This window comes from Microtus pennsylvanicus, chromosome 12, assembly GCF_037038515.1.
Source record: "Microtus pennsylvanicus isolate mMicPen1 chromosome 12, mMicPen1.hap1, whole genome shotgun sequence".
In the NCBI taxonomy this organism is placed as follows: Eukaryota; Metazoa; Chordata; class Mammalia; order Rodentia; family Cricetidae; genus Microtus; species Microtus pennsylvanicus.
Genome location: NC_134590.1, coordinates 97,228,781 through 97,240,727, shown reverse-complemented (window position 1 = coordinate 97,240,727; position 11,947 = coordinate 97,228,781).

Below are 11,947 nucleotides of genomic sequence, written 5' to 3'. Positions count from 1 at the left end.
TGAGAAGACAGGGTAAAACTGGGACTAAAACTGGGAGAGTGTGGTCACGTGGTCTGGCCCTCAGCCAAGAGGGCGGAAAAAGTCACCTGACCCATCTGGCCTTTAGCCAAGATGGCGACTGCCACGTGTTGTCTGCTCTGTTGGTGAGCCGCCATGCCATAACAAAAAGCCGCAGAGGGGAGGGGCAAAAGGCTGGAACCGAAAAAAACGGCTGTGTAGGTGTAAGGCATTAAAGCATGGGGCCGGAGTGATAGGTCTGGATGGCTTGGCTCCCATGGTCAAGGCCGTGAAAACACCCGCCAGGGGAAGGCGAGCAGGAGCCGCGGCCGGCAGCTTGCAAGCTGCAGCCGAGCGGGACCGGGCTTCTCCGGGAGCAATGCGCACAGAGGCGACAAGGGGGAAAGGTGCAGGCGACATGGGAGAAAGGTGCAGGCGAGTAAACCTTGGGAGGAGGAGGAATGTGTGAGCCAAACGCTATCGCTCGACTGAGCGGAGCGAGAGCGAGTGGCCCCTCCAGGAGCGGTGGGGGGGGGGTATGGAGTTTGAGGTTTGTCCGGGGTCCATGGCGGTGGGAGCAGAGGGTCCCTGGAGGGATGGCATTGTACCAGCCTTCCAGGTGCGGGGGTTGGTTACAGAGCCCATGACTTGAATGAGGGCATGAGGCTCCAGAGCTTTCAGAAGCTGCCCGAGTGGGGAGGATGGAGGGATTGGCTTTGAGTGCTTAGAGCCCATGGCTGAAGCAGAGGTCATCCGCAAAAAGGTACCCAAAAAGTACCGCGAACACGGCAAGGCCAAGAACTTGGGCGTCCCCGGGGTTCTTGGGGCGTGCTAAGGCTTAATTGACCCGAACCCAACAACCGTACGGGGGAGAAAGAAACCCGGCTGGGAGGAGACAATTAAGCTCTTTAGGGCGTACCGCCCGGAGGCACCACACCGTAGCGGGCCGGAGACAGGAAAGTTTAGAAAAAAAGGAGAGAAAGGCCGGAAGCACCGAACTCCTGGTTGCGGGTGACGCAGGCCTAAGCCAAGGGCAAGAAGCAGGGGGGGGGTGGGAAGGGAGGTTGGCGACCCAGTCCAGGACGCACCAAAGAAAGCCGGCCGGACAGTCTCTGAGCGCCCCAGGGGAAGGGAAGCCAACTTAGGTTAACTCACGGATGAGGATGAGGATGAGGTGAATGGCCGTGGTAAACAGTTGGAAGTGAGTGCTGACAGTCGGTTCAGATGAGTCAAACGGCACCAATTGTTGTTAATTAAATCTCTGGGGTCCCCCCGCCCGGCAGCAAACTCCGGCGGGTCACAGCAGTGCCGGGCGCCAGCTCTAGGGTCCAGCACCCGAGCAAGCGGCTACAGCTTCTCACCAGCAGGAGGGCACACACGCGGCGGGTCCCCCCACCCGGCAGCAAATTCCAGCGGGTCCCGGCGGTGGCGGCTGTGGCGGTGGCGGCGGGTCAGACATATAAACACAGGAAATAGCCATATAAGAATTTATTAACAAGGAGAGAAAGAAATAAAGGGAAAGAGAGAGAGAGAGAGGGAGAGAGAGAGGGAGGGAGAGAGAGAGAGAGAGAGAGAGAGAGAGAAAGAGGGGGGGGGAGAGAGAGAGAGAGGAGAGAGAGAGAGGCAAAAGCCCCGTGTGAGAGGAAAAGCAGAAAGAGAGCGATGTCAGGGCGGGGTCAGGAGTTAAAAGGAGTGGGCGTGGCTGGGGCAGGGACCAAAGGAACAACACTATGCCTACAAATTTACTACAAAAATGTGCATACCAGCCAATAAAAGTAGACATACATTCTGAACAGATGCTCCATTACAAAAGATTGACAGGTGACAAATATGCATATCTGCAGATAATTCAACATTTTTACCCATTTGGGAAATACCACTGAAAACCATAGCGAGACTATGCTGCAAACAACAAGCACTAAAGAGGATATGGAGAGCTAAGGGCAGGTTAGCCTGAAGTTACACATAAATTAACCTCGAAACTTAGTAACACCACTCCTAATGAAACTAGAGAAGTGAGCCCTACACTTACATAAAGACGCATATGTCTCATAATATTCCCAAGCTATTAAATTCTGGAAACTATTCGGTGTAGATTTGAAAATACAACTCACACGACTTTATAGGGAGGACGTTTCAGAGATCCTTCATGAAATCCTAAATTCACGTTCTGAAATTCACCTGCATTTATTATTTAAACCATTTTTATATCAAAATGTAAACGGAGGGTAATGTTCATTAACATTCCATTTCCTAAATAGCAGGGAGAATGACTTAGGTCACATCCACACCTATGCCTGCTCTGTCACGTGGACTGAAAAACACCTCTTCCCCAGGGGATCTCTTAAATCACAATAGAAGGAACAGAATGGCCTTAGCATAGCCTGACCACTTAGGATGGTGTCAAGTTGTCTCACTCTCAAAAGGCAGAGACTCCTTTCTGTGTAGTAGATGCAAATTGTGCCTTGCCAGGCCACTCAGAATTCTGAATGCCATACAATGTAAGAAAATGGGCCTGTATAATCCACCCTCTACCATCCATTCCCTTATATTAACTTTAATAAAGCCTTGCTTCTGCAACAGGGCAGATGATTGTGTTTGCCTTAGGCAAAGACTCCTGCATCTACCGACGCTTACCATCAGAAACTAGCATTCTAATCATGGAGTTCCTGTCTTAGGCATCTGGGGAGAAGCTTCAAACCCATCTCTGACCTCTGTGAATAAAAGAGATTAAGGGAGAGAAATACCTTTGGGCTCTGTGTTTCGGAGCCATACTTTTTCTGTCAGGAGAGATCATAATGTTTTCTGAATAATCATGCTCCTATAAGATATAGTGTCCTATTTAAAGGAGAGGAAGATCGCCTGAGTTGAAAATGTTTCTTCTGCTGTTCTAGAGCACCTCTTGATAATTTTATACTGTTTCAAAATCTAGACTTCTTAACACATGCATTAAGTCCAAACATTTACAGGACATGTCAAAACTTTTCTCAACATCTTATAAACAGTTACAAACATTATCAGGTCAATACTATAATTCTAGAATGGGAATTAACAATAAACCCACAATTTAACATATGACACATTTTAAAATCCATATTAATCAAAAGACAATAAAAGTTTTTTCTGATAGGTGAGAGTCCAACGACACTGCTGCTATCAAATACCAGTTCCAGTCTCTGAGCCGCAGGTAAACCCTCAGGCCTGCCCCCCTCTTGAGTGAAGAAGGGCTTCAATCATTTCTAATTTTGTGTCTTTCCTTCCATGAGGAGAAAGCTTAGGTCTTAGTTTGCAGGTCCAATATTTTAATCAAAATGAGTTCTGTGTCCCAAAGATTAAAACAGTCAAAATTTCAGTCTGCATTTCAGCTCCAAAGTAAACAGGATTCAGACTGCAAGCAAGTTGTAGTCATCGTACAGCAGGACCTCTGTGACTGTGTGTGTGTCCCAAGTTTCTGGAAGCGGCTCAGAATGGCATCCAGCAATGCAGAGTGATGGCATCAGGTCCCGGGAATCAGGCACTCTTCTCTATGGGGGTGGAGAAGACTGTGGGCTTTTTATCCAACTCCTCTCACTTGGATTCCTCTAGGGGATGTCATCAGCTATGATGTCATCGGGACTGCCACTCCTTTCCTGTACGTGTAGTCATCTCATCCAGCTTTATTTTCTTTCTGTGAAAAAAGGACCCCAAATTAATATAGGGCTGGGTCTTTTTATAATTCATCACAAGGGTTTTTTTCACCTTGCCTTAACAAAGGTCACTTTGGTGCCACCATGCCAGAATCTGTTTGCAACGTTTATCCATTTAAGCTGTTTTCAAGAAGTTACAAGCACACTCCACAATTCCTTTTTATTATTAACCATATATGCAGTTCTTTCATTGGATGAACCATCTGTAAGATTTAGCAGAATATCCTTTAAAGAATCTTTAGCTATAACATTAGCAAAATACAGCTGTGCAAATAACAGCAAAAATCGGCTGGGAAAAGATTATTAATCTGGCTTTTTAATTGAACAAACACAATTGCCCAAGAATCTTTACTTTAAAATTATCAATTAATTTATTGCTTATTATAAGAAACATTGATCATAGTCAGTACTCTGCTAAAACATCCCCTAGATTTCATATGCTCTTTTGTACTGTTCAATCCCCTGCTTTAAATTAAGAGTTTAATATCTAACTGGCAGAATGGGAAGGTGCAGTCATAAAAAGCAAACCATTTTTTCATAAAACTGCTGTATAAGTAAGTTTTGTATTCAATATACATTCTTGCTAAGGCTGAATCAAAATTAATATAATGTACTCTCTGATTATTGTATAGTATATTCTACCTGCTTGAGTACCTGTTTGGCAGCTTCTATAAGCTGTCTATTGGAAATTGGCTCAATGCTTCCTCTAAGAATTTTATTTAGTGGCTCAAGGACTGCTATAAAAATGTTATGAAGAATTTAGCCATTGTATCTAGTTAAAAGTTTTTAAACTATCCTCCTTATAAGTTATAAGTCTGCCTAGCTTACAGGAAAGTGGAAATAAGAAAGCATATTCAAAAAATGATGCTGGCATAACTGGGCATCAACATGTAGAAGAATGAAAATAGATCCATATTTATCTATGTGTGCAAAACTCAGGTCTAAATGAATCAAAGTCCTCAACATAAAACCAACCACACTGAACCTCACAGAAGAATAGGTTAAAAGTACACTAAAATGCATTGGTGTATCTCAAATATAGCCCTAGTGGCACAGACATTGAAACAATTAATAAACGATATCTCTTAAAACTGAGAAGCTTCTATAAAGCAAAGTATACAGTCAACAAGATAAAATGTCAGCTTATAGAATGGGAAAAGACCTTTACTAATCAACTCCAAAACATACAAAGATCTCAAGAAATTGGTCATCAAAAGAAAAAATAATTCAACAAAAGTACAGGGTACAGACCTAAACTGAAAACTCTCAGCAGATGAATCTGAAATGACCGAAAGACATTTAAAAGATGCTCAACATCCTTAGCCATTAAAGAATGCAAATCAAACAACTCTGAGAGTCCATCTTATACCTATAAGAATGGCCAAGATTTAAAACACTGATGTCAACTTATGCTAAAGAGAATGCGGGGTAAAGAAAAAACTCCTATGCTGCTGGTGGGAATGCAAATTGGCACAGCCACTTTGGATTCTAGTATAACAATTATATATATATATATATATATATATATATATATATATATATATATATATATTATATATATATACATATATATATTATACAATAATCTGTCTGCATGTATGTCTCTACAGGCCAGAAGAAGGTACCAGACCTCATTACAGATGGATGTGAGCCACCATGTTGTTGCCAGGAATTGAACTCAGGACCTTTGGAACAGCAGGCAATGCTCTTAACCACTGAGCCATCTTTACGGCCCCTAGTATAGCAATTTCTCAGAACATTAGACAATAAACTACTTTAAGACTCAGGAATACAACTTTTGGGCCTATACACAAAAGATGCTCCACCTTACCATAAGGGCATGTGCTCAACTATGTTAACAGAATTATTTTATCATAGCCAAAACCTGAAAATAACCTAAACTTACCTCTTCTACACAGATGATAAATGAGTTGAGATAGAAATCAGAGAAACATCACCCTTTACTAATAGCTACAAATACCATAAAATATCTTGGAGTAACTCTAACTGAACAAGTGAAAAAATCTGTATGACAAGAACTTTTAAATCTTTGAAAAAACAAAGTTAAGACTTCAGAAAATGGAAAGATCTCCCATGCTCTTGGGATGGTAGAACCAACATAGCAACAAATGGCAATTTTACCAAAAGCAATCTACAGATTCAATGCAAACATCCATTAAAATTATAGCAGAATTCTTCACAGACCTCAAAAGAACAATCCTCAACTTCATAAGGAAAACAAAACCTCAGGATAGCCTAAACAATCCTGTACAATAATGGAACTTCTGAATCATCACAATCTCTGACTTTAAACTTCACTACAGAGCCACAGTACTGAAAACAACTTGATATTGGCAGGTCATGCTCCCTCTATCTGCCACTTGGCTTTGTATTTCTGGGTCTTTGTCTTTCTAGGGAGCAGGTGGTGCCCGTTCCTCATCCCCATTCTGCCTGGGTACAAGTCATGCTTTCTAAGTTCAAAAGTCCCATCAGAGGTCAGAGGTGAGTGGTACATTTATAGGCTCTCTGGTATCTGTCATTGTGGCTGCTCTAAGATCATGGCATGCCATCACAAGCTCCAGTGGGTGTAGCTGTGCTGATTCTTACTATCTTTTCTTTTTTATTTTAACTTGTAATCATAAAATTAGGAGAATTCCTGAATCTTCTACTCTGTCCTATTGGCTGACTCTGGGTGCTGACTGTGGGAGGTAGTATTAGCTCTCTGAACTTTGTCTCCTGCTTGCCTTACAGACAGACAGGTTAGACTCAGCTCACTACTTCATGTGGATCAAACTCAGTTAGCTACAGCACATGTGCATGGACAATCTCAGTGGTAACCTAGGTCATTTTTGGGCCAAATGCTATATTCCCTTCATTCTTTCTACCCATTCAGCAGCATTAAAAGCTGCATCTTTGTGATCATAATGCCTACAGACTCTAAATATCTCTGCCTTTGTTTCTGCTCCACTTTAACTTCCTTTAGCTGCCAACATACATAACTGAATATTGTCTCCTTGTCACATCTATATACCTTATTGTTTATAATTTTTATTCCTGATTTATTCTCCCACTTACATGCTTTTTTAAATTCTACCCCTTATTTCTGATCACTCATTCCTTACCTTTGCATCTGTGGTGCAATTTTCTCATAGGTTCCTCACGTTCTCCTCCATATTTCTGGTCATTCTTCCATGTGTTTGGAGGTTCATCTATCAGCCTCACATTGTGGGGAGCCAATATTCAGGGATCAGCCCAGACATAAACTCTTCCTCATACCAGAGTGGAGGTGTGAGAAGGAAAACACAACTCACACAACTCTATTGGGAGGTAGGTTCAGGGATCCTTCACGAAATCCTAAATTCACACCCTAAAATCCATCCTCGTTTATTTTTCAAATAGCTTTTATATCAAAATGTAAACTGACAGAGAAGTTTAGCATTCTGTTTCCAAGGTAGCAGGGAGAATGACTTAGGTCACATCCACATCTATGCCTGTTCTGTCACATAGGCTGAAAAACCATGCTTGAGACCTAAATTACAATAGAAGGAGCAGAAAACATGTTATCATATCCTGACCACCTGCTTAGAAGAGCATCAGGCTGTATCACTATCAAAAGGCTAAGCCACCACCGTCTGTGTGGCAGGTGCAAATTGTGCCTTGCCAGGTTGCTCAGAATTCTGACTGCCCTACAGTGTAGGAATATGGGCTTGTATAATCTGGCCCCTACAATATTCCATTCATAAATGTCACCTGGTTCAACACCACCTTCTGTCATAAAAGAGGCCTTGGTGGGAGATGGAGGAGACAACTTGAGAGGCTTCATGGTGTTTGTGATTTATATTTTAAAGTTAGATTGAATGCTACTCTGTTGTTGTGACAGCATTTATGTGACACCCTATCATGTTTTCTGTTATCTGAGATAGGATCTTACTCTCAGTTTGTCTCAAATTTATAATCATTCTGCCTCAACTTCAGAATTTCTGGGTTTAGCAGCCTGTACCACCATAGCCAACAAAATGTATTTCTCAAAGTGGATTGTCAGATCTATATAATTTGCATTTATAATGGACATGTAATTTGAGCTTATATAACTACCACTAGGTTGCCCTCTCTAGAAGCAACTACAGAGCTTAAATCAGACCTAATAGCATCTTCCAGTTTCCTCCCTCTCAAAACCTTGTATTTGTGCCTTTCATGATGTCTTGCTGATATAGAGTGGAAGTTTGCAAGGACTAAGTTCTGAATAAGACACTTTGATGAAGGTGGCACATGCCTCCTCCTTTAAACATTAACCCCAGTCCCAAATCATTTCCCTATCTTGGCAACTGGTTTGACAACACCTTCAGTCCTAAAAGTGATCCAGATGGAATAGACAAGGTAGAACTTAGAAACCTCACAGTAAATTTTAAGAAATCAGTTTATTAGGATACAACCTTTTTCTCCTTTTTTTCCTTCGGAATGAGTTTCTATTTTAATTATCATAAAATCACTAGAACTTATGCTTTTGTTATTTCTCAGGCAAGAGAGACTACGTCATTCTACATTCCTAATGTTTATCAAATCACTGGGGGCCAGGGAATTCCATGGGTGCAGGCTGAGTCATGCAAGCTCCCTGTCCATGCTGAGTCACAGGAACACCAAGTTGATGACCTGGTACAAAATCAACATCAGGTACCAGTTCCTCACTGGGACTAGACACAATACGTCTTGGCCAGTTCTGCAGAGTAGTAGCAAAGTCTATTCTACCTATGTGTGGACTTGACTTGCTTAGGGTACCTGTCATATACAAGAAGCAGTAAGATGTTGAGAGGGTGACTAGCTACTTTTAATTTTAATTCTCTCCTCTTTGTAAGAAAGAAGAGCTATATGGTAGCCTCCCAGACATGGCCAAAGAGGTTTTGTGGTCCAGGTATTGTGAGGCTGGGAGAAATGAGATGAGGTGAGAGGAGGTGAAGAGAAGCAGAGCAAAACTGTGGGATGGTAGGTGTGCAGTGCTGGCCACAAGGCCCTCCCTTGTCAGCCAGGAGTAGGCCAGGAAGGCCAGAGTGTCTCACTTTTCTTGTGTGGATCCAGAGGCCTGCAAATGTGCAGACCCCCAGTGTTCAGATACTCCTTAATGATTCTCCCCCTTAAGATGCTTCAGATCCTTCCCACCAACACTACATCCCACCAGAAAGTGCAAGCCTCCAAATAGAGCCACACAAAACACATCCACTATAAATAACATGAGGTTTAAGCCCACCCCAGAGGTACTCTGGCCCAATGAGAAACTAGGGAGGAAGTGTTTCACCCCCGCCCCTCAACATGTGCATTCGGTCTGGAAGGCTGAGCATGTGCACACTAGAGACTGTTAAAAGAGCTGCTGAGGAACTGCTGAGGCAGTGGAGGAGGAGGTCTGTGAAATTCAGCATGGTGAGAGTAGCCCCGAGGCCATGGAGACCTGACTCTAAGCCTCTGACTGGTGGGTCTCACAGCTGGCAGACCACCATCTCCTCAGAGTCTGGTGACTCCTCACAGTTCATGTTCTCATGAGGGTGAGAAGTCCTCTGTGAAGATTCAGAGGTGACTGGATGCAATTCCTGCCTTGAATCCCAGCCCTGAAGAGGCTGACAAAACAGATGCAAGAATTTGAGGCCAGTCCCATCTAGGGCTCCAGTCTCAAAAGAATAGAGCAAAATGGAGTGACAGATGAGGTTTGGAGAGAGTGCTTTGTTTTTGTTTTTGTCAGTGCATTTGACCAAGAGAACAAGCAATGGTGTTGGTTCCAGCAGTTTCTACAAGCTACCAAGCTTTCTAGCCTACTGCTCAGCATAGGAAAGTGAGAGTTACCGAGCCCATTGGCACTTTAAGAATCTCTCATAGCACAAGTTGCTGCTCAGCATAGGAAAGTGAGAGTTACTGAGCCCGTTGGCACTTTAAGAATCTCTCATAGCACAAGTTGCTGCTCAGCATAGGAAAGTGAGAGTTACCGAGCCCGGTGGCACTCTAAGAATCTCTCATAGCACAAGTTGCTGCTCAGCATAGGAAAGTGAGAGTTACCGAGCCCGTTGGCACTTTAAGAATCTCTCATCGCACAAGTTGCTCTCTGCTTTGCTCTATAGCAGAAGTTGCCCTTGAACACCTGGTAGGCCTCCCCTCTGCCTCCTCCTTGCAAGGATTACAAGCATTTGCCACCAGCTCCACCCGGCTTCCCAAAGAATCTTCATGTGGTTGTGGTGCTGCTGTTTCTCATGTAATGTGGTTTGTAAGTGGGATCCTTTGTTCACATTAGGAAGTAAATTTATTCTAATGCAAGTGGTTGCCATGCCTTCCTCTGAGTGGTCAGAGCTTGACCGCTTATTACATTTGATAAGCAAAATGCTCTCACGAGTACCTAGTGTAATGTTGCATATATATTTGTGTTTTATTATATACATGTTTGCATTTGAAGATACTGTCTCAGATATCATGGTTGTGAAAACCTGTTTTCAGTATACAGAAAATGAAACTCTGTCCCTTATCTTCTACCACACAGACTCTGTAACAAATGAGTCATGGATGTCAGAATGAGACCTGATACTCTGAAAATGCCAAAGGACACGCTGGGGGGGGGGGGACCCTGTATTTCAAGATCTGCATTTTGAGCTCACAAGTTAAGAAAAATATTTACCTCTATCATCTCTGCAGGGTCTAGGAAATCAACCTGGCCTCTTATCTCCTAACAGAGACCTGAAGGTACCAGGCTCTGGAATCAGTTAGCATTTTCTTTTGTTAATCAACAGTTACAGACCCTCAGTATTTACTTATCAGCTAGGGATGTCTCCAGACCTGAATTCCAGCAGACCAGTTTCCTGACACCTCTCCCCCCCCCCTTTGCCTATTTGCTATATAACAGCCTCTGAGAGGGAATAAAGGGAACAGCTTCAGAAATCCCGTCTTGCCATCATTTCGTGTCCCTTGTCTCCTTTCATTCCTCTCCACTAGGTTTATCAGGGACCCCCGTTCATATCCCACAGGTCGGGATAACATGGTAGAGAAAATAATCCCACTTCTAAGCACAGGTAAGGGTTTTCTGAATAGGACCCTCATCTGATAGGAAATGAGACAAAAAATTAACAAATAAGATCTCATGAAATTAAAACTTTTCATTAAAAGGCAAGAAAAAAAATCACTGGTGCAACAGTGGCATGAGAGTTAGTGTATAATTAGTTTCCTTCTGATCTGCACTACAAAAAATTAGTACGGCACACAGTACCTGATCAGAAGACCATGGCTGGAAGGGTCACAGCCCTTTAAGATTATGCTAGTAGTAACTGCTTTGTAGATATTTCTATTTCTACAAATAGATCTCTTCAGTTCTCAGTCTTGGTCAGAGGTTCTTCTTTCTGTAGTAGGTAGCCGTAAATGCACAGCCTCGAATCCTCAAAATGCTAAAGTGACCATGAACATTAAGTTCTGTATGGGGCATGAAGAAAAGCCACTCGCCATAGACTTAGAGAGTATTATAGAAATAGGTCCTGAATATTGTGACTCTGGATGGGGGACTTGCTGTGAAATGTTGTCTTTTGGACATGACACAGCAATAGTTGACTTACAAGACTCAAAGAGTATTATATAGAAATAGGTCCTGAATATTGTGACTGAGGATGAGGGGACATGCTGTGAAATGTTGTCTTTTGGACATGACACAGCCATAGTTAACTCACAAGAGTTATGACCACCTGCAGGTTCAGGTAAACATCTTCAGGACTAACCTTGAACATATCTATCTGGACTGAACCAAACAACATGGAGAGGAAGCCTGCTGGTGGAGGAAAAAGCCCACTATGCTTTTGTATCTGTGTTGATGGTAACATGGCCTTCCTGCAATGTATCTGGATAGAAAATCAAAAGGAATCTAGAAATTGACCATAGGTATCATTTACCAGTTCCCCTCTTCATTACCTGACTGCCTCCCAGGGAAGACAGTGCAAAACCTAGTCCCTCAAATTAATTGAAGTTAATTAACAGGAGTACAGGTAAGGGTTTACAGTTAGCAATATATAACTGTGTATATATAGCAATATATACACATGTATGTAACAATTAATAAAAAGAGATGTCATAAATTATACCTGTGACCCTGACAGTAGATGCACATGTATGCATAGTCCTTCTCCCATTATGAACCCCACTCCACACACCATGCTGACAATGCCCTGCCCCAATGTACTCTCTCCCCAGGCTCAGAGCAGGGTTTGGGTGACAGTGGTGATAGACCAAATGCTCAGAACCCCAGGCACTGG